General features: G+C 49.4%; 1 protein-coding gene across 2 annotated transcripts in view; it reads right to left on the bottom strand.

The window, feature by feature from the left end:
- The window catches only part of PTPRA (protein tyrosine phosphatase receptor type A), a 107,351-nt gene that overhangs the window by 46,138 nt on the left and 40,729 nt on the right, over nucleotides 1-20,484 (bottom strand). The gene's annotated exons all lie outside the window — the stretch shown is intronic.

The raw sequence follows: 20,484 nt of genomic DNA, 5'->3' as shown, positions 1-20,484 counted from the left end.
GTTTTATTTGGAATAGAATGTGTAGTGTTTCCAATGCATTTGTGTGGATGGAAATAAAAGCTATTAGAAGGATTTGGAGCTTTATTCACTTTTTTAAACTCACTGCTATTATTTTGAACACAACTGTAGGAGGCAGCACTATAGCAGTTAGATTCTTGTATTCCGGGGGCAGTATTACACCGATGCACACGGGGGGGGGGGGGGGGGGGGGGTGGGGGGTGGCAGTATTGATGCACACGGGGGGGGGGCAGTATTACATTGATGCACACGGGGGGGGGCAGTATTACATTGATGCACACGGGGGGGGGCAGTATTACATTGATGCACACGGGGGGGCAGTATTACATTGATGCACACGGGGGGCCAGTATTACATTGATGCACACGGGGGGCCAGTATTACATTGATGCACACGGGGGGGGGCAGTATTACATTGATGCACACGGGGGGGGGGGCAGTATTACATTGATGCACACCGGGGGGGGGGGGGCAGTATTACATTGATGCACACTGGGGGGGTGGGGGGGGCAGTATTACATTGATGCACACGGGGGGGCAGTTTACAGTGATGCACACGTGGTGGTGGCAGTATACATTGATGCACACGGGGGGGGGCAGTATTACATTGATGCACACGGGGGGGGCAGTATTACATTGATGCACACGGGGGGGGCAGTATTAACATTTATGCACACAGGGGGGGGCAGTATTACATTTATGCACACGGGGGGGGCAGTATTACATTATGCCACCGTGGGGGCAGTATTACATTTATGCACACGGGGGGGGCAGTATTACATTGATGCACACGGGGGGGGCAGTATTACATTGATGCACACGGGGGGGCAGTATTACATTGATGCACACGGGGGGGCAGTATTACATTGATGCACACGGGGGGGGCAGATACATTGATGCACACGGGGGGGGCAGTATTACATTGATGCACACGGGGGGGGGCAGTATACATTTATGCACCACGGGGGGGGGGGCAGTATTACATTATGCACAGGGGGGGGGGCAGAGTATTACATTTATGCACACGGGGGGGGGCAGTATACATTGATGCACACGGGGGGGGCAGTATTACATTGATGCCACGGGGGGGGCAGTATTACATTGATGCACACGGGGGGGGGCAGTATTACATTGATGCACACGGGGGGGGGGCAGTATTACATTGATGCACGGGGGGGCAGTATTACATTGATGCACACGGGGGGGGGCGCAGTATTACATTGATGCACACGGGGGCCATATTACATTGATGCACACGGGGGGGGGCAGTATTACATTGATGCACACGGCGGGGGGCAGTATTACATTGATGCACACGGGGGGGCAGTATTACATTGATGCACACGGGGGGGCAGTATTACATTTATGCACACGGGGGGGGGCAGTATTACATTGATGCACACGGGGGGGGGCAGTATTACATTGATGCACACGGGGGGGGGGCAGTATTACATTGATGCACACCGGGGGGGGGGGGGGGGGGGCAGTATTACATTGATGCACACCGGGGGGGGGGGGGGGCAGTATTACATTGATGCACACGGGGGGGCAGTATTACATTGATGCACACGGGGGGGGCAGTATTACATTGATGCACACGGGGGGGGGGGGCCAGGTATTACATTGATGCACACGGGGGGGGGCAGTATTACATTGATGCAACCGGGGGGGGGGGGGCAGTATTACATTGATGCACACGGGGGGGGGCAGTATTAATTTATGCACACGGGGGGGGCAGAGTATACATTATGCACACGGGGGGGGCAGTATTACATTTATGCACACGGGGGGGGGCAGTATTACATTTATGCACACGGGGGGGCAGTATTACATTTTTGCACACGGGGGGGGCAAGCATACAATTTATGCACACGGGGGGGGCAGTATTACATTGATTGCACACGGGGGGGGGGGCAGTATACATTGATGCACACGGGGGGGGGGGCAGTATTACATTGATGCACCACGGGGGGGGGCAGTATTACATTGATGCACACGGGGGGGCAGGTATTACATTGATGCCACGGGGGGGGGCAGTATTACATTTATTGCACACGGGGGGGGGGGCAGTATTACATTTATGCACACGGGGGGGGGGGCAGTATTACATTTATGCACACGGGGGGGGGGCAGTATTACATTTATGCACACGGGGGGGGGCAGTATTACATTTATGCACACGGGGGGGCAGTATTACATTTATGCACACGGGGGGGGGCAGTATTACATTGATGCACACGGGGGGGGCAGTATCACATTGATGCACACGGGGGGGGGGGCAGTATTACATTGATGCACACCGGGGGGGGGGGGGGGGGCAGTATTACATTGATGCACACGGGGGGGCAGTATTACATTGATGCACACGGGGGGGCAGTATTACATGATGCACACGGGGGGGGCAGTATTACATTGATGCACACGGGGGGGGGGGCAGTATTACATTGATGCACACGGGGGGTGGCAGTATTACATTGATGCACACGGGGGGGGGGCAGTATTACATTGATGCACACGGGGGGGGGGCAGTATACATTGATGCACACGGGGGGGGGGGCAGTATTACATTGATGCACACGGGGGGGGGCAGTATTACATTGATGCACACGGGGGGGGCAGTATTACATTTATGCACACGGGGGGGGCAGTATTACATTGATGCACACGGGGGGGCAGTAATTACATTGATGCACACGGGGGGGCAGTATTACATTGATGCACACGGGGGGGCAGTATTACATGATGCACACGGGGGGGGGCAGTATTACATTGATGCACACGGGGGGGGGGGCAGTATTACATTGATGCACACGGGGGGGGGGGCAGTATTACATTGATGCACACGGGGGGGGGGGCAGTATTACATTGATGCACACGGGGGGGGGGGGGGCAGTATTACATTGATGCACACGGGGGGGGGGGGGCAGTATTACATTGATGCACACGGGGGGGGCAGTAGTAACATTGATGAAACGGGGGGGCAGTATTACATTTATGCACACGGGGGGGGCAGTATTACATTATGCACACGGGGGGGGCAGTATTACATTTATGCACACGGGGGGGGCAGTATTACATTTATGCACACGGGGGGGCAAGTATTACATTTATGCACACGGGGGGCAGTATTACATTTATGCACACGGGGGGGGCAGTATTACATTTATTGCACACGGGGGGGCAGTATTACATTTATGCACACGGGGGGGGCAGTATTACATTTATGCACACGGGGGGGCAGTATTACATTTATGCACACGGGGGGGCAGTATTACATTGATGCACACGGGGGGGGCAGTATTACATTGATGCACACGGGGGGGGGCAGTATATTACCTTGATGCACACGGGGGGGCAGTATTACATTGATGCACACGGGGGGGGCAGTATTACATTGATGCACACGGGGGGGGCAGTATACATTTATGCACACGGGGGGGGCAGTATTACATTATGCCACACGGGGGGGGGGGCAGTATTACATTTATGCACACGGGGGGGGGGCAAGTATTACATTTATGCACACGGGGGGGGGGGCAGTATTACATTTATGCACACGGGGGGGGGGCAGTATTACATTGATGCACACGGGGGGGGCAGTATTACATTGATGCACACGGGGGGGGCAGTAGTATTACATTGATGCACACGGGGGGGGGCAGTATTACATTGATGCACACGGGGGGGGCAGTATTACATTGATGCACACGGGGGGGGGGGGGGGCCCAGTATTACATTGATGCACACGGGGGGGGGGGCAGTATTACATTGATGCACACGGGGGGGCAGTATTACATTGATGCAACCGGGGGGGGCGCAGTATTACATTGATGCACACGGGGGGCCAGTATTACATTGATGCACACGGGGGGGGGCAGTATTACATTGATGCACACGGGGGGGCAGTATTACATTGATGCACACGGGGGGGCAGTATTACATTTATGCACACGGGGGGGGGCCGTATTACATTGATGCACACGGGGGGGGGGCAGTATTACATTGATGCACACGGTGGGGGGGCAGTATTACATTGATGCACACGGGGGGGGGGCAGTATTACATTGATGCACACCGGGGGGGGGGGCAGTATTACATTGATGCACACCGGGGGGGGGGCCGTATTACATTGATGCACACGGGGGGGCAGTATTACATTGATGCACACGGGGGGGGCAGTATTACATTGATGCACACGGGGGGCGGGGCAGTATTACATTGATGCACACGGGGGGGGGCAGTATTACATTGATGCACACGGGGGGGGGCAGTATTACATTGATGCACACGGGGGGGGGGGCAGTATTACATTGATGCACACGGGGGGGGGCAGTATTACATTTATGCACACGGGGGGGGCAGTATTACATTTATGCACACGGGGGGGGGGCAGTATTACATTTATGCACACGGGGGGGGGCAAGTATTACATTTATGCAAACGGGGGGGGGGGGGCAGTATTAATTAGCACAAGGGGGGGGCAAGTATTACATTTAGCACAGGGGGGGGGGCCCCCAGTATAAATTATGCAAACGGGGGGGGCAGTATTACATTGATGCACACGGGGGGGGCAGTATTACTTGATTGCCACGGGGGGGGCAGTATTACATTGATGCAAACGGGGGGCGGGCAGTATTACATCTGATGCACACGGGGGCAGTATTAACATTGATGCACACGGGGGGGCGATTTACATGAGCACAAGGGGGGGCAGATTACATTGATGCACACGGGGGGGGCAGTATTACATGATGCACACGGGGGGGCAAGTTTACATTGATGCACACGGGGGGGGGGCAGTTAGTATTACATTTATGCAAACGGGGTGGTTGCGGGCAGTATTAATTTATGCACACGGGGGACGGCAGTATTAACATTATGCAACCACGGGGGGGGCAGTATTAATTGATGACACAGGGGGGGGGGCAAGTATTACATTTATGCACACGGGGGGGGGGCGTCTTACATTTATGCACCAGGGGGGGGCACCGGTATTACATTGATGCACACGGGGGGGGGCAGTATTACATTTATGCACACGGGGGGGGCAGTATTACATTGATGCACACGGGGGGCAGTATTACATTGATGCACACGGGGGGGGGCAGTATTACATTGATGCACACGGGGGGGCAGTATTACATTGATGCACACGGGGGGGCAGTATTACATTGATGCACACGGGGGGGCAGTATTACATTGATGCACACGGGGGGCAGTATTACATTGATGCACACGGGGGGGCAGTATTACATTGATGCACACGGGGGGGCAGTATTACATTGATGCACACGGGGGGGCAGTATTACATTGATGCACACGGGGGGGCAGTATTACATTGATGCACACGGGGGGGCAGCATCACATTAACGTTAAGTGAAATCAGATCAAACTATTTAGTTGATTTGAGTTGAGCAGCAGATTGTAGAAATACTCCTTTATTACCCCTTTCTTCGGGAACACGATGTAACGCGGTCTTCCTCTGTGCGGTCTGTTTCTATTGGCAGGCCTCGCTGGCTCTGGTTAGCGGTCCCAGCATTACATCACACTGATTCCCATTACAGATTGTGCTCACTGCTAGCGGACAAGCTGCTGATCCACGCCCTGCTCACATCTACATCACACCCTAGAAACATATCTGCTCGCGTCGCCCGGCTCCGGCAGAGCCATCACTGCGATATCGTAATCAGTGGAAGCAGCTCCCGGCTCTGCCCTTCACAGACATCTGCGATGAAGAAAATGAACTTTTACAGGAAATGCCTGAAATTGTAGAAGGGGACAGAACCCCCCCCCCCCACAAGGTCAACTATGGGGTGATAGATGCGGGCGACGCTCATCACGTGTGAACTAAAAGGTGCGTTGTACTATATTACAGGAGGGACTGCTTTTTTCCCTGGAAATTGCGCCACTTATGTCTACGGGCGATGAGTGGTACTGCAGCCTAGCCTAAATACAATGAATTGGTCTCAGTTGCAATACCAGGAACCGTCCATACAAAAGAATTGGAAGGAAAAACTAAACAAAAAAAAAAAAAACAAGATTGTTATAATGCCTGGAAAAGGACTGGAAATGCTATGAATGGGTTAAGAATGACGGCTCTCTTTAACAACCCTTTAATAATCCCATAAAGGAGGCAACAAAGAAACTTAAAACGGGATTTATAGAAAATAAATCTATATTTAATTAAGGACAAGTCTTCCTAAAGATTTGCCCCCCCTCGGGCGGGTGCAGAGGTTCCGGCACGTACATTCATTGTGACAAATTTAATATAAGGGAAATCCGTGTAGTCACTGATCCCATGATCGGCCCCGGACAAGAGGATTAGAAGTAATTTTTACTTATCCTGAAGCAAAATACATGGAACACCCCAGGGGGCTGATCCCGCTGAGATAAGGGGACGCTAGAGATTAAGAACAGGGATTGTGTACGTCTTGTAGGACATCTGGACATACGTAGAAAGTTCGGAATTGTGGGTATAGGAATTACTTGTTAATTGCACAGATACACTAAAACCAATTGTTGACCAACGTTTACATAGGGACATTATTTTCGACGGGGTTGTGCACCAACTGCAATCACCCACATCCGTCCTCTACTGTCCCTCAAGGGGCCGATTTCAAAGCCAGCTTTTTATTTTACCACTATGTTTTTGGAACGTGGTCGGAAGATCTTGCAGAATGGACAACCATGCCAAGGGTTGACCACCTTCTCTTTTGGAAACTTGTGACTTGAAAATGTCAAATCGGTGCACATTACTTGAATATATGTCATGGCGGTGGTCCATGCCCCCTTTGTGCTGCTCTGCTCACCTGCTTCGATGGCTAGGACTTACAGGCGTCTCTGTTCTCCTTCCGGGTGGGCCAGGTCGCCGGAGTAGCTCTGCTTGTTCCCTCCACACAGGTTGTGGCATGCTCCTTGAAGGCAACTGCCTCTCCATCATAGGGCGCATCTGGTTCCAAAATAGCCAGCATGCAGGCACCCTAATCTTCCCCAGCCAACACCTGCGCAAAATAGGTTCTACTACGCTAGGTTCCTGCAAAGGCGTACCAGTTAAGTTCATCTACCCATGCACAGTCTGTTTCCCAGATTTGACAATTTGCTATCTGATCTCTGTTTTGACCATGAGCTGCCCGACCTGACCTTAGCCTGTTTAACGGATTGCACAAACTCTGCCTGCCCTGACTTTGGCCTTTCCCTACCTATGGTTTTGCCTGTTCCCTCAGTGCCCCATAACCAGTGTCTCTTCAGTCACTTGGACACAGACTACTCCGAGAGGTACCTGCCTGGTGGTTCCCCTGCTGCGGAGACCAGATCACTGTGTAAGCGGGGAAGGGGCCACTTAGACAAAGCCCTTAGGAGTATACCCAAACCAAATCTAAATATCTAAATCCAGCTTGGGCTCAGATAGTCTCGTCCCGTTGGGCACTTTGTAGCTTAATTTGCCTATCATTCACACTTCTATTTCCGATGTTTGGAACGGACACTTGACTGAGGTGACATTCCTTAAAGGAAGGTCACCTCAGTCAAGTGTAGGTTACAGACCCCAGAAGATTCTAAAAATGTAGAAACCAGAAAGAACTGCCTAAAAGATACAGACCTCAGACCAGATAACCTAAAAAAATATATATAGATTTGCTAGATCTTCCAGGAGATGTCCCCATTTGTGAGGCGTCATGTCTGGGAAGACATGGTCACCTTCATTGATGGCTTCCATCAAGAGAACTTTAATTAGAAAGGAACTTCTGAGCGTTTCACTGTAACTATGTCATAATTCTATTTGGCTGGAATGTCCTTGATACGGGGCGAAAACTTGGGAATCTGGCCAAGCTAACCTCGATAGAAGTTCATATAGAAGATGCTCAGTGTGAGGACACGCTGGATGGTTAATTGCAATGATTAATTCTTCTCAGGTAACAGAGATGAAGGAACCCTACTGGAGAAATGCTCCTGTCCTCATTTCCCTGTTTAATTCAGATTCATTAGTCTGTGCTCATTTTTTTTTCCCGGAGTGGGGGGGCCACAAGGCTGACAGACCTCCTCAACAAGAGGCAGCGAGCCTTCAGGAAGCCAACCTAGGTTATCTGCATTATGAGACGTTCAGCCTTAAATCTAAAACATTAGATGCTTCTTACATCGTAAGGAACAGTAAAATACAGGGAAATCTGGTGAAAAACCTGCTGCCGTCTGCAGGAGAACTGCAACGTTCTCAAACATACTGTAGGACAAGCCACATAGTTGACAGAAATCTTTTTTGCAAAACCTAAGAAAAATAGTCAAATTGTGCGAAGCCGATAGAGACCTTCCACCAGGTTAGGCCCAGGGCCTCGTGCACACGATTGTATGTATTCTGCGGTCCGTTTTGCCTCCACATTTTTTTGGCGGACCTGTTGACTTCACGGTCTGCACTTTGCAGCAGAGTATAGGACATGTTAAATCTTTTTGGAACTTTCTCCATCCGTATGTCCGTTCTGCAAAAAAGATAAAACATGTCCGCAAAACCCACTGAAGTCCACGGTCCCAAGTCAAGGAGTCCCCCCCAAAAAAGCCCATGCAAGACAGGCGGTATCCATATTCCGAGGATCGGCAATTTGCGGACCACAAAATATATACGGTTGTGGCGGTTATATGAGGCAGACGTCACCGCGGTTTGTGGACCGCAAAACGGCTACTGTCGGGCGCATGAAGCCTTGTTCACACTTCAGTGAATCACAGACGTCGCCACAAACCGCACACGTACCTATAGCCTTTTACTGTGCGAGTTCACACATCCGTGGTCCAGCGTTACACCACAGAAGCGTGCCCTATTTGTGTAAGTGCTTACGGAGCCATCACGCACATCATAATCTATGGGTCATCCGTGCTGCGTCAGTGATTTTTCATGGACCACTGATAGGAGAGTTTAATTTTCAGCCTAGAAGAGTCAGTGGAATACGGATGACAAAAAAGGACACCGGCGAGAGCAGCAGACACGGCAGGTAGAACATGCATGGATGTGCCAATAAATGCCTAAGGTGGGAATCCCCCTTTAATATACTGATGATCTGGTCCATTCTGGGCTGAGGAGATGGGGAAGCTCCTGCTGCAGCCTGACACGGGGTAGTGCGGAGGAGATGGCGAGGCTCCTGCTGCAGCCTGACACGGGGTAGTGCGGAGCAGATGGGGAGGCTCCTGCTGCAGCCCGACACGGGATAGTGCGGAGGAGATGGGGAGGCTCCTGCTGCAGCCTGACACGGGGTAGTGCAAAGGAGATGGGAGGCTCCTGCTGCAGCCTGACACGGGGTAGTGCGAAGGAGATGGGAGGCTCCTGCTGCAGCCTGACACGGGGTAGTGCGGAGGAGATGGGGAGGCTCCTGCTGCAGCCTGACACGGGGTAGTGCGGAGGAGATGGGGAGGCTCCTGCTGCAGCCTGACAGGGTAGTGGAGGAGATGGGAGGCTCCTGCTGCAGCCTGACACGGGGTAGTGCGGAGAGATGGGAGGCTCCTGCTGCCTGACACGGGGTAGTGAGGAGATGGGGAGGCTCCTGCTGCAGCCTGACACGGGGTAGTGCGGAGGAGATGGCGAGGCTCCTGCTGCAACCTGACACGGGGTAGTGTGGAGGAGATGGGGAGGCTCCTGCTGCAGCCTGACACGGGGTAGTGCTGAGCAGATGGGGAGGCTCCTGCTGCAGCCTGACACGGGGTAGTGCTGAGCAGATGGGGAGGCTCCTGCTGCAGCCTGACACGGGGTAGTGCTGAGCAGATGGGGGAGGCTCCTGCTGCAGCCTGACACGGCGTAGTGCTGAGCAGATGGGGAGGCTCCTGCTGCAGCCTGACACGGGGTAGTGCTGAGCAGATGGGGAGGCTCCTGCTGCAGCCTGACACGGGGTAGTGCGGAGGCTCCTGCTGCAGCCTGACACGGGGTAGTGCTGAGCAGATGGGGAGGCTCCTGCTGCAGCCTGACACGGGGTAGTGCGGAGGAGATGGGGAACACAAGATGATTTCTTTATAGGAAGAGCTGGGGGAGATTTTTCTGTCTCTCTTCATTATCTTCTCTTTAGCAGAGGGGAGGAATAGAATGTCAGAACTACAGTGAAGACTGACACAAAGGCAGAGCGTGGGCTTGAGCTGGGCACAGGATCATGCACACGAATGTATTTTTTGTCCATGTCCGTTTTTATTTTTTATCTTTTTTTAAGGTCCGTATGCGGAACCATTCATTTTAATGGGGCCGCAAAAAAAAAAAAAAAAAACACCCAGAATTGACTCTGTGTACAGCGTGTTTGTAGTCTGTAACCATGGAGACCAATAGTACTGCACAGGCGCTGTAGATAGGATGTAGTGACAAATCAAAACCTTCACAGCCGCGTCATTTTCACTTTAAAACTGGTTAAAGAAACGGTCGCCCATAGGGACAACTGATTTTGTGCACCATATGGCGGTATGAGCGCCGTGCTCACACAGCAACATAACAGTTTATTCAAATTCAGTTGATCTGGAAGCGACTGGAGTTGATGCATACACCGACAGGTAAGCCCAGACGGTATATTCCTGCCGCAGCGATTTCACATCAGAACCCGCATTAGTCGCAGATTGTGCTGCGGACTGACGGTAGATTTTACTCTCTGTACACCGAAGGGGCGAAATCTGCTGCATTTCTGCAACAGGATGATTCGCTCACGGCGAAAGTTTTTATTTTTTTAATTTTTATTTTTTCAGGACCAAACGGAACCGTTCTATTACAACAATTTTTTAAAATTAAAGGACGTGTTTTTTTTTTGCGTATTTCAGATGACTGTTTTTCCCCGTTGCGCAGAGATAGAAGTACAGTGACAAGTATACCTCTGCCTCCTAACAAACTTTCGGTATTTTGAACGCAGCCAAATTGGTGCGTAGGACAGGTTGCCGTGGCAACTGACAAAGCCAGACAAAGAAAAAAAAAAAAAATACACGAACAAAGCCAAACAGCCGAGAATTACCTGCAGGGAAGGACAGAATCGCAGCCAAAACGCAGTAAACCTATTAACCCCTGCCCTGTCAGGCAGCTCAGCGGCGACAGACGATTGGATAAAGCTGCCGGCATTACCGCAACACCATAACGGAAGGAGAATATGATGTAATACTGAGGGAGGAAATCGAAGACGAGATCCTCGGGGGTCCGGGATTATGACGGTAATTAACCTATGCTTATCTAGTTGTCTCGTGTACTGACCGGTTATCACCATGTAAACCAATAACTTCCTGTTATTGTATCCAACCAAACCCATGATGCACTTCTTCCTCTGCCACAGCTCTGGCACCGCCCCTGACAAGGTCACGCTAGTTCATAGCTCCTCCCACCCAGCTAGTTACATAGGGGAGTGTCTATCATTGCCCCGCCCATGAACATGACATCACAGGAAACAAGAAAGAGCTGCATGGACATGGTCATGTGACCACAGCCCAGAACAGGAGATAGGAGCAATAGAAGAACAAGACATACATGGCAAATTGAAAGCATAAACCCCTTTAAAGTACCTCAGGTCGTACGACATGGTCAGGAGAAAGAGAAAATATTGTAAAAACGAACATTACAATTGAAGTTAAAATAAAATATTTAGTAAAATAAAAACAAAAACTCCTAATTATGGTGACCACGTCAGCCATCTTTGAATCACATGACCGGATGTCGCTCTGAATGGCAGAACATGTACAAAAATATTCATGACAAAAAGTTGATGAGATGGGGGGGGGGGGGGGAGCAGAACTGTAATTCTTCCATCCTGCGCTCACTTCAGCCATTACGGGCATTATAAAACGGACCCCAGTTGCCATGGTGACGGTCATGGCGCAAAGCACAAGAGTAACAACAACCAAGTGCCAAGTAGTGAAGGAGAACATAAGACGGGTTGGTGGAAGCAATGAGGGACAAGTACTTGTACTTCTCACACACAATAGTAATACGTTTTTGTTTTGTTTTTTAGAGGGGGCCCTCTTGCCTTTACTGAGAGGTGGGGGGGTGCTTGGCGGGAGGATATAGATTTATACACCCGGTTTTATTTAGTGAACGAGCATGCGGCTCCCAGAATTCAATAAATTGTATCCTCAACCAGCGTATCCCTGGTGGTCTAGGTGATGAATGGGAGTTTATGGCTCACTACAGCTTGTCCCCGGATGGTGTAGGGCACATAAACCAGGGTAACATTTTGTTTCGTGGTGGCTAGGGTAGAACAGAGGGTTAATGACTTGTGATCATCTAGGGTTTATAAAGGAGGTTAATATTCTGTTCCCTGGTGGTCTAGGGTAGCATAGAGTTAAAGGTGAGCACTGTACCCGCCTATCTCCGGAATTCGCATAGAAATGAATGGAACGGCAGCGTGTATGTGCGATCAGCAGCTCCGATTATCTGATAGTTCTCCTATCCTCTGGATGTATCCATAAGATTACTACTTTGCTCCCCGGTGGTCTAGGATATGTAGGGGACATTATTATTATTTTGCTCTCTGGTGGTCTGGGGTATAACACAGTTAGTCTTGTGGTCTAGGGTAATATTTTACCAATGGTCTAGGATACAATTGGGAGTCTCCTATCCTCTGGATGTATCCATAAGATTACTACTATGCTCCCTGGTGGTCTAGGATATGTAGGGGACATTATTATTAATTTGCTCTCTGGTGGTCTGGGGTATAACACAGTTAGTCTTGTGGTCTAGGGTAATATTTTACCAATGGTCTAGGATAAAATGCTGAGTGAATGCCTGGTGGTCTAGGGTGAATACATAAGATTGATATTTTGTTCCCTGGTGGTCTAGGGTAGAAGAGGTGGTCTGGTAATTTACTCACCTGCCAAATCTCAAGCAATCGAGTGCTCCGAGTCGTCCTATCAGAAAGCATCATGTTCAGCTTCCCTTCTTGCCCCTCACCGATACGGTTCTCTCTATAATCGCCCCGGCGCTTGGCGACTAACAATCCGTTCCAATTTATCGAGGGGCAACGTGACCCAATTGTAGCGGAGAAGGTGGGAGCCTCTTGGGGAACGATGCTAATTAGAAAGTCCGGGTAAGGATAATTAGGAGGGGGCCGCAGGGATGAGTGCGAATATAGGGCGATGGGACCCGTCAGAGAGGATAATCTACCATTTTCCCAGCACTTACGAGGCGGGTTGTGTATAGATTTCAGCACGAAAATCCACGCCGAAACCTTTAACGTAAGGATGCTCGTTATTTTTTCGCGGCTTCCACACGGAAAAGCTGCGATTGACAAATCGGGGTAATCCCCAATCCCATGTGGATCCACGCCAGGAATCGTATTGCCGGCCTTGTATTTCTGTAAAATAAATGTCGGATTAGGTTTAGGGCTCATGCACACGACCGGATGTAGTTTGCGGTCCACAAAACAGGGTACCGGAAAAAAAAAACATATCCGTGTTGCATTTTTTTCTTTCTTTTTTTTTGTTTTTGCGGATCCATTGTAACAATGCCTGTCCTTGTCCGCAAAACTGACAAGAATAGGACGGAATAGACATGAGGACATGGAATGCACACGGAGTCGTATCCGTTTTTTTTATGGCCCAATTGAAATAAATGGTTCCGCATACAGGCCACAAAAAAAAAAACAACTTAACAGACTAGGGCTGCAGTAAACAATATTTTAGAAATAGAGTATTCTACCGACTATTGTTTACGATTAATCAAGTAATCTAATAAGAAAAAATGAATTAATAGACTGTTTTCCTTTATAAAAAAACTCAGCCCCCTGCCATCAGCCCAAGTTCATTTCCCCCCAGAGCCACCAGCTCTCCCCCACCCCAGAGCCACCAGCTCTCCCCCACCCCAGAGCCACCAGCTCTCCCCCACCCCAGAGCCACCAGCTCTCCCCCACCCCAGAGCCACCAGCTCTCCCCCACCCCAGTGCCACCAGCTCTCCCCCACCCCAGAGCCACCAGCTCTCCCCACCCCAGAGCCACCAGCTCTCCCCCACCCCCAGAGCCACCAGCTCTCCGCCACCCCATAGCCACCAGCTCTCCCCCACCCCAGAGCCACCAGCTCTCCGCCACCCCAGAGCCACCAGCTCTCCGCCACCCCAGAGCCACCAGCTCTCCGCCACCCCAGAGCCACCAGCTCTCCCCCACCCCAGAGCCACCAGCTCTCCGCCACCCCAGAGCCACCAGCTCTCCGCCACCCCAGAGCCACCAGCTCTCCCCACCCCAGAGCCACCAGCTCTCCCCCACCCCAGAGCCACCAGCTCTCCCCCCACCCCAGAGCCACCAGCTCTCCCCCCACCCCAGAGCCACCAGCTCTCCCCCCACCCCAGAGCCACCAGCTCTCCCCCCACCCCAGTGCCATCAGCTCCCCCATGTCATCAGTTGCTCCCCCTCCCAGTGCCACCAGCTCCCCCCACTGCCCCTCCTCGCCGCAGTGCCAGTGAACTAAAATGTGTGTACGTCAAGACCCAGAGCAGCATTGTGCGAGCAGGCGGGTGACCACGGAGCGTGAGTAATAGCAAGCTCTTCACTCTCACTCTGTGGTCACATGACACAAACGAATCATCGATTCGAGGATTTTTTTTGTGTCGAGTTAATAGATTAATTTGAGTAATCGTTTCAGCCCTATAACAGACACTAACAAAAAAAGTATGTTCATGTGAATGAGCCCTTATTCTAAACAACGTTACAGTTGTGTCCTGTCCTATCCTCTAATCACATCCAAAGCAAAAGCGAAGATTCTACATGAAATGTCAATCTGGAGATTTTACGGACTTGTGACCTAATTGTTACCCATTTCAGATCCCACTGTGCGCTGCTCTCATGGTGACAGCCGAATTTAACTTTGGATGTGATTGGAGTTGAGTTTTCTTTGCATGCGTGTAAAGAAAAGTAGAGCAATCATGGATTAAATCTGCCACAAAAGTCTAGAAACCCTACGGGGACGAGGTGCTGCGGCACCCCCCCCCCCCCCTCCATATGGCTGCTATACGCGCGGACGCTGTTGTTCCTCCGGATGTCACCGAGAACACGGCTTTACACGAAATTCCCCAGCAGCACAAACATAATCTTCCGAGTGCGAGACAGTGAAAGGATAAGCAGAAAATAAGAAGCGGCGGCTGGAGGTCAGACAGATCAAACGCTGAAATCCCATCATCTAAGGGGATAATATTAGGCGGAGAGCAACCGAGGACACGTCACAATGGAGAAAGCTCCGGAGGCCGGCAAAATCGGATAAATGGCGTGAAAGCTCCGATTTACCGACCTCTCCTATCAGGTCTTGCACACTTCAACACGTCAAATGTACTTAAATCAGAACCATAAGAAATCTAGATTTTTCAAAAATTGCGTAATTTCATCCCTTAAAGGGTCGGTAACAGTAAAATAGGCATGCTATTGTTCTATGTTGCAAGTGTACAATTCCCCTGCAGCGCCACCACAGGAGAAATGAAGCATTGCGCACATTCCCACTCAAATCAATGGGCTGTTGATGTTAATGGAAGGAAATGGCGGGTCCTCCAGAGCAAGAGACACTACATGTGGCCGATTCCTGCTCTGGTAAATTAATGGAGGTGCCAAACGAGGGACTAACGCAGAACTGTGGCAAAATTTGAAATGGAAAATCCAACCCTTGGCCATGCGCCAACAGAAAGCCTCCTGAGGTCGCCGATCGGAATGGAGTTGTGGTTTTAAAAGTCCACTGCTGATATACTCTGCTCTGGGAGACACTCCGTCTCGTGATTGGCGTGAGTCCCAACGTTTGGACCTCCACCAGTCAGGCACATCCTCAGTCCTTTGGATAGAAGATAAGTGTAGAAAAAACTCAGAGAAATTTTACTAAAAGAAAAAGTATAATAAAAATGTATTTAAACAAAGCTAAAAGCAAACCGCAGGATTATTTTGGTGTCACTTACCCACTGAGCCGAGAAGAAAATAACATCAATCCTCCCTGAAGAAACCAAGAGAGGCAAACACCATGTCTTCCTTTCTGGATCCCCCACCAAAAGAAAAAACTAATTTAAAAAAATTGGGTCATTACTACAAATCAGAGGCTGAGAGGAGCACATGGTGACCGAGATGCTAAAAGGATCCTAAATTTAGACCACGCGCCCTTAAATTATGTATACCCCCGTCAGCGTCCAAACCACGAGAGGTATCAGAGAAAACACATCACAACCAGTCATGTGGAGAAAAAAAAAAAACTAAAAAAAAAAACAAAAAACACCTATCATTTGGTGGCGTGGCCTGATGTACTGCCAAGAGGAACATGGATTCTTCAACTACAGATTTTTCAGGACTTGTTAGCCCTCACCCATGAGCAGACCCCGAAAACAGAGGCAGAGCAATCAGACCCAGAACCACAGATGACCTAAACCAGGCATGCTCAACCTGCAGTCCTCCAGCTGTTGCAAAACTACAACTACCAGCATGCCCGAAGAGCCTACAGCTGGGCATTGTGGGAGTTGTAGTTTTACAACAGCTGGAGGGTCGCAGGTTGAGCATGCCTGACCTATACCCTACTCTTAGTAGATAATGGCCTGATCCACGGCAGATATTTTCTAAAGCCTCAACTTTTTCATCTCCGATGAAGAGAAAAAGTTTATTAGGAGGTCCAGAAACAAACTCCATATAAGTCCTGGCGTGCCAAAGATCAACTCTACCACCATGACTGCCAAGCACCAAGATGGTAATCTCTCAGTCTAACACTCCATGGTCTCTGCTGGAACATATTCTTCATCTCAAATGAAGAGAAAGTTTATCAGGAGGTCCAGAGACAGCAACTAAACATAGGTTCTGGCCTGCCAAAGAGCAACCCTACCTCCATGGCCACCGAGCACTAAGTTGGTAATCAGTTTGTCCCTACCCTTCAGGGTTTCTGCCCTCCTTACCAGCCTGCCCATCTCCAATTGACAGAGGAGACCATGAGTAGAGGGTATACCCTGGGTGGGATTATAGGAAGTCTCCACCACCCAGGGAACTTCCATCACCTAGAGGTCTTCACCTCCTAGTTGTATCCAGAAACTCCCAGCGGCATTATAGACTGAGTAAGCTTCTTGAAAGGTTGTAGTTGATGTTCTGCCTTTCGATACTCCTGTGGTGTGCCTCCCAGGTAGCCGCCAGTCTTGTGGTTTCGTTATGCACAAGATACACATACAGAAAGCTATACGGCTCAAGTTGTGGCATGTTTATGAAATGCAGGCAACACGACGATGTCTACTTCATAAGATGCAAGCAAAGGCCCTGCCGGGAAGAGTCTACTAGGTCTTCTAAAAGTGGTATTCTCAGCCTACTACTCTGGAAGAACCTATGGAAATGTCTCCACCACTGAAGCCCCCCACCCCTATTCCTATAGTTTCCTATGGAACCAAGTGGCAGTGGACATGTTCTACCAAGAGCTCTTTTCTAAAGGAGACATGAGACCCCTGTTTTCCTGATTAGCGGGTTACCCATCAGTCAGACCCCCCCCCCCCCCCCCCAAATTCAGCAGATACCTTATTTTAACCAGAATCCATCTTTAATACACTGTAACACAACATCCACACAATTCTATATCATGACAAAAAATTGCCTAAAAACATCACAAACCATATTCTGGAGACAATCTCCCATAGAAGCCCTGCTCTTAGGAGGTGGACCTTACATAGGCACCATTTGGTGGCACAGGAGAAGTCCATAACATGGACACAAATTAACTTTTTGGACCACCATGAAAAATTCATAGATGAAAAAATAGATTAAAAATGAATAAATAATAATAATTATTATTATTATTCTTAATAATAATAATCGTAGTAATAAAACACATAAAATCCTTCTAAAAATCCGCCTTGAAATTCCTTTTCATGCAAAAATTTCCAAATAAAGATCCAAACACAGAGAGGGAAAAAAAATGCTGGAAATGTCATCAGAATGAGCTCAGGCGCGTCCAAGAATGCCTTCCGTGACGAGCAGCTCTCGGCCGACGAGATGAGGAGCGGTAATAGGGCTGCGGCACACTCCAGAGAGCACACCAAATGACGAGGTGAGAGGAATATAAATGAAGGGAGCCGAACAAAGGAACAAACATCTGAAGGGGATTCTCCAACCCATGAAACCTGCAATACGCCTACAGTTCTGTTCAGCCTCAGCTTCCTGGTTCATGAATAGAATGCCAGAACGCAGTGAAAACTGACACACTGTAGTATGGGGAGCACGACTTGGAAATGTGAGCATTGAGAAAGCCATTTTTGGTAGTTACCCAACCAAGATGCATGACGGAAGAGAGTTGCATAAATCGACTGACATAATACGACAATCCCAAGGGTGCAAAAGTGAAGATATATTGGGAACGGCGGAGGCTTAGTGACCTTAGAATAGATTTTATTAGCTCTTACTGCTTTTTTGGTATGAAAAGGCAGTTCTAAGGAATTTCTCTCGGAAACCACATCACAGCACCACAAGGGAAAAAACACGAGCGCACACACGTTGTCATTGGGGGAGGGGGAGGAGGCGACAAATACCAAAAAAAACTAACAATAATAAATAGGGCATACTGTGATCTGATGAAACCTCTCCAGCCCTAAAAGCCCTTTAAGATACAAAGTGTAAGGTCCCCTACTCGCATGATTTCGGTCTGGCGTTTTTCCACTACTAAAACAACCCCATAGAACCAGCTTGCAATTTTATTCCCATACCGCAAGTGTTTTTTTATTTTTATGGTGTGGGCAACCAGACACGTCTGCCACCTTCAGTGGTTAACCTCATGTGGTCGGTCGGTCATTGTTCAATTGCAAAAGACAAAGTTAGGCTATAAAGGGGTTATACAGCATTAGGGCTCATGCACACGTTGCCGGCCGTGCTGTGGACTGCAAAGTGCGGTCCGCAAAGCACGGGCACCGGCTGTGTGCCCGCCGCTTGTGGATGCTGACCCATTCACTTGAAATGCAAAAACACTCCATAGTGCTTCCTGTAGGCTTCCGAATCGTGCCTCGGCTCCCCACCGCACCTTCCCGATTGTGGACCCATTCAAGTGAATGGGTCTGCATCCGTGCTACTATGCGCACATGGCCAGTGCCCGTACATTGCGAACCCGCTGTTTGCTGGCCGAAACACAGGCATGGCTGGCACACGTTCGTGTGCATGAGCTCTAAGAAAAACATGTCTGCTTTCTTCCAAAAACAGCTCCACACCTGTCCAGGTTATATGGGGCTTTGCAGTTCAGCTCCATTTACACTGGAGCCGAGCTGCATTACTAGATACACCCATGGACAGGCGTGGCATTGTTTTTGTAAGAAAGGAGTGGTGTTTTTCTAGTCCTGTAAAATGCCTTTAAAAAATAAAAAAAAGCATGCATACATATACAGCATCTTTCAGGAATGTCAATACGTTTTATGATTTACATGCAGCCTCTGAGGGAACCGCCATGGGGTCAACATACACCCAAGAACACACATTCCAGTCAAGTGATGTGGAATACACATTACTAGTCACCTACACTGGCTCTTATGTGTCAATGTAGCAAACTGGTCCACAGTGGGTTAGGCTACATGCACTGGATGTCTAGTAGACATCCTTAAAGGGGCAGTGTTAGTTTGACAGAACATGGGTGTAACAAACATCACCAGGATAACACGTCATATCCACACTCATACATTGATGTAAACTGAATGTAAATGAGTCCAATATTATTTGGTGCATAGCCGGTCACCACACACCAGAAAAAAGTCATGGCAGTCTTAAGTCATGATCTCATAACTCATTGACCGAACCATCACAGAAGAGCAATGAAAGGCCATGATTCTTCCCAGTAGACCCAACATCCAAAAACATCACCATTCTTTTCTTCGGGACATCAACCATTACGTTTCCCAGTAGATATCTCCCCAAAATTACATCCCCCCCCCCACCACCACCACCAGTAACGTCATTCGGTAACCTTCTCAGTAAGTCCCAGCACCTGTTAAAGGGATTTCGTAGAGAGCCAACTCAATGCCCAATATCAAGGAACCTCCTTAAAAGGCTTCTGCGCTTTGGACAATCTAGCTGCTAGAAGAATCTCTTGATAAGAAGATCACAAAACGCCCTCCCAGCAATCACCTGTAATCTGTGAGGAAACCTGGCAGTAAGTGTTCAATTCTCCTGCAGCGCCACCACAGGGGAAATGAAGCATTACATCATGTCCATTCATATAAATGGGTTGTGTGTGTAATGCAGGACAGGACCGGTCCTCCAGTACAAGAGACACTCTTTGTAACAACTCTTCTACGTGGCCATGAGATGAGTATCCAGAAGAGATGACCCCCTCTACTAATCCAGAATAGTGTATATGAAAAGGAGTTTAAAGTGAATTGATTTAACAGTGGTTGTGCAAGATTAGATAAAAAAAACGTCTGCTTTCCTCAAATAATAGCGCCACACCTCTCTATAGGTTGTGTGCAGTACTGCAGCTTGTCCCATTGACTTCAATACAGATGAGCTAGCATACCAACACCTGGACCATTTTTTTTAATTTTTTTTTTTTTTAAGAAAGCAGCCATGATTTTCTAATCCT

The sequence above is a fragment of the Bufo gargarizans genome, chromosome 1 (assembly GCF_014858855.1).
Source record: "Bufo gargarizans isolate SCDJY-AF-19 chromosome 1, ASM1485885v1, whole genome shotgun sequence".
Lineage (NCBI taxonomy): Eukaryota > Metazoa > Chordata > Amphibia > Anura > Bufonidae > Bufo > Bufo gargarizans.
This window is presented reverse-complemented; position numbering and strand designations above follow the sequence as displayed.